Below are 4,257 nucleotides of genomic sequence, written 5' to 3'. Positions count from 1 at the left end.
TAATTTAGTGACTCAGCAGCAGGCTAGGGTCCTCAGCCTCTGCAAGGGGAGAGCTGTGGGCCAGGGAGTTGGCTCAGTGGCATAAAGAAAAAAAAAAGAGGCAGGCACTGAGATGGTGTGAATGCTACACCTGCCGTAGCGGGGAAGGCCTGCTTACAGAATAAGGGAGGAAAAAAGGCTTGTTGCTGCCTTTGCTGTCCTCTGCTGCCTTGAATGGTTGCCCTGGGCCACGCCACTTTGCCTGCGCACCAGCGGGTGACAGACTGAAACCTCCACAGACTGTGAGCTCCATAAACATTTCCTTCCATGTCTCAGCAACCAGTGAGAAATAACTAAGACAGGTTTAACGTGGTTTATGGTGTCACAGGATTTAATCCATAGTCACCTGGCTTCAAGGCAGTAAAAAAGAAGTTCCAGGAAGGAAAAAGCCAAGGACCAAGTACACCATGACCCAGCCACACGGACCCATAAGTGTACCACATCCACCAATATCCTGGGCAGCTCCAAAGCCAATTAAGTTGATACAATCAAGTTTAACCAATCCATCCTGCTCCTCTCAATCTGACACCTAAATTTTCTTAAACTATACCTAACCCTCAAATAAACACAAGGCCATAACTCTGTCTACCATCATACAACTATCTTAAATAACCAAAACTGAAATAATCCTTTTCCCAAAGCCTCAGCAGTTCTTGAACCTATCAAAAGATCCAAATCTCTTTTGATAGGGCAAACTTTAGCTGTGAACCTCTGTAAAAAATCAAAAAAAGTGACAGTACATAACTCCAAAGTACACCAGCACATTTTAAAGAAAGGACTAAGAAAATACAAAAGAATTGAACCACCAGGGATACAACTCAGTGGCATAAACAGCTGCTTGGCAAGCACAAGGTGTCAAGTTTGATCCCCAGTACCAAAGAGGGGGAAAAAAAGAAAAGAAAAGAAAGAGAATTACACCAAAGCAAAATCAAAATGAACAAGGCAAACATTAAGTCCTATGGTTCTGTATCTGGTATCTGGGGTACACAGCAGTAAGATTGGAATTCCAGGGGATCTGGCCTATGGCCTTGCTGGCTGTAACCCACATGACCTCTCTCTGGGCTCCTCTCTTTCCTTGGAAGATGTTCCATGCTGTTATCAGCTAGCTAACTTAACTCCATTTTATAACAAGTTTTGTAACTTCCATGTTTTGTAAAGCCTTGATCTTTTCTGTAAACCCACACCTGTGCCAGACCATAAGTAAAAGATATTCCTCTGCTTCCTGAGAAATAGATTAGACTGTAACCAGATGCCTTTCCTGAGTATGGAGAGCAAGAACTAAACCACCTTGAAAGAATCCCCTTTTCCTCCCCCAACCTTGCGGGGAGTTTTGTTGTTGTTGTTTATTTGTTTGTTTTTGTGGAACTAGGGATTGAACTCAGGCCCTTGCGCTTGCCAGGGATGCGCTTATTCCACTAAGCCATCTCCCCGGCCCTACCCTGAGGTTTTTCACCTTAAAGATTGAGCTTTGTTTCGATTCAGCGCACATTCTCCTTAGCTTGTCTGAGGGAAGGTTGCCGCTGAGCTCAGCTAATAAAGTGCTCCAAATTCTTCCTTTGGTTTCGGCGTCTGTTGTGTCACAGTGTGCCACACATCTCCCTGACACCAGGATTTCCTGCAGCTGTGCTCTTCCCTGCACATCTGGCTTCACTGTCATGACTTCAGGCTGCCCTTTCAGGGATTCCTTGCCTGGCCACTCAGAGCTTTCTTTAAAATCTGGGTGGAAGCTTTTCTGATCCCCAACCTCTTGAATTCTTGCCAACCAATGAAACCAGCATCACCCGGACAGTGCCAAAGTCTGCTACCAGGACAGGCAGTAACAAAGTCCCCTTGATCCTCTGGTTTCTCTCCAGATCATATAAATCTTTTGCCTTTTGCAAAGTCTCCTTGAGTTGTGGCTGTGGCAGCCACTAAGTGCCTGAATGGCTGAGCACAGAGAAATTAATCCCAGGAGCTGGGTGTAGTGGTGCGTGTCAGTAATCCCAGCACTCACGAGACCAAGAAAGGAGGACACCTGCAAGTTTCAGGCCAGCCTGGGCTACACAGTGAGGTCATGGACAACCTGCAGGACAAACCCCTGTCTCAAAACAAATTCCACTCCTGTGGGCACTCTAGTCCTCTGATCTCTAACCAGAATGACTCACTGGGCTCTGCTTCCAGCCTTCTGAAGCTTCTCTAGCCCCCATGTCCCCCCTTTTGAATTCTTCCCACAATCCAGTTCCAAAGGCTTCTAAACCATATGGTCTTGTAGTGCCACAGCAGTGTCCCACTTCTCTAGTATCAGTTTTCCGCCTTCGTCAGCTCTTCTGTCCATGGGACAAAATACTCAACACCCACAACTTAAAGGAGGAGAAACGTAACCTGGCTCAGAGTGTTGGAGATCCAGTCCACAGCTACCTGGACCCAAGGCAGGAGCATCAACCTGGGAGGGGAGGGCCAAGTGAAGATGTTTAGTGCATGCCAGACACCAATCTGCTTGAGCTTTTTCACAAAGTTCCAAAGTCATTCCTCGAAGCTACTATTATCCCAGTACCAAAGCCAGACAAATATCCAACCAAAAAAAGGGAATTCTAAACCAATCTTTTTAGTAGACACAAAACTCCTTAACAAGATAATGCCAAACAATGCAATGAATCATCAAAAATATCATCGCTCGTGACCAGGTGGGCTTCATCCCAGGGATGCGAGGATGTTCCCACACAGGCAAATCAATCCACATAATACATCAGATCAATAGAACCAAAGACAAACATCATGTGCTCATCGCAATAGACACAGAAAAGGCTTTTTGTAAAATCCAAATGGAACCACGTCAGACTAAAAGCTTCCACCCAGCAAGAGAAACAACAGTGAAAAGATGAGCTACAGAATTAGAGGAAAATTTGGCCAGGTATTCCTCATTCAGAGGACTCATATCTGGAATACATGAAGAACTCAAAAACTGGCCAGGCATGGTGGAGCACGCCTGTAATCCCAGCACTTGCAAGGATGAAGCAGGAGGATCCCTGAAAGTTCAAAACCAATCTGGGCTACAAAGTGAGCTCAAGGCCAGCCTGAATTGCATAGCGAGACCCTGTCTCAAAAAGACCAAAATAAATAAATAGAAAAAATTTTAAGAAAAAGAACTTAAAAATATTACTCTCCAGAATTAAAAAAAAAAAGCAAAAATGGGCATGCAAAATGAACAGACACTCCACAAAAGATGTACAAGTGTCCAATAAATATATGAAGAGATGCTTTTGCTGGCCATTAGAGAATGCAAACTAAAACAACCCTGAGATTCCTTCCCTCTTACCCCAGAAAGAATGGTCAACATCAAGAAATCAAATAATAACAAAGGCTACTGAGGCTACCAGGAAAAAGAAACGCTTCTGCATTATCAGTGGGGATATGAACTGGTGTGATCATGAGAGACATTCCTCAAAAAAGCTGAAGCTAGAAATTCCGTTAGAGCCGGCTAGTCCCCTTCTAAGGATCTCCCCAAGAGCGTGAACACCATCATAGTACAGTGATGCATGCAGACCCATGTTTACAGCGGTGTGATTCACGCAGCAAATCTTAGCTAAGTCCAAACAAAGTCTTAGAAGTGGCTTGTGCCTCCCCTAAACAGATGGAGAGATTTTAAAAAGTGATATTTACATACAAAAGAGTACTTCTCTGCCATAAAGATAAATTTGAATCCTGTAGAAAAATGAGTGTCTGGGCCGGGGAGATGGCTCAGTACAATAAGCGTTTGCCTGGCAAGTGCAAAGGGCTGAGTTCAATCCCGGGTTCCACCAGAAGAAAAAAGAAAGAAAAAGGGAGTGTCATGACCGACCAGATAGTTCAGCAGAGTACAGCAGAGTAAAGCACCTGACGTAGTGAGACCCTGCAGACCCTGTAGATCCTGTACTAAATGCATTTAAAAAACACACACACACACACACCTAAATACCTCATGGCTTCCGTTACGTGAGAAAGCCTAAGTATAAATAAAGAGCAAAATAAAAGACAACAGGAAGCAGGGAGATAGAAAGGGAAGGAGATCAAGAGCTGAGGGAGGGCAACACGGGGTGAAAAAAGGAGTAAGAGGTACTGTGTACACACCTGGTCCACAGGGAACGGGAATACGGTGTGTCACAAACGTGTAATAATAAAAATGGAAAGAGAATTTGTGGCTGCTCCAAGGGCCAGGGAGACTGAAAAAAAAGTAAGTATAGAGAGAAAACGGAGGGGAGG

Source organism: Octodon degus, unplaced genomic scaffold (genome assembly GCF_000260255.1).
Source record: "Octodon degus isolate 3935 unplaced genomic scaffold, OctDeg1.0 scaffold00043, whole genome shotgun sequence".
In the NCBI taxonomy this organism is placed as follows: Eukaryota; Metazoa; Chordata; class Mammalia; order Rodentia; family Octodontidae; genus Octodon; species Octodon degus.
Note: the sequence above shows the minus strand (reverse complement) of the source record.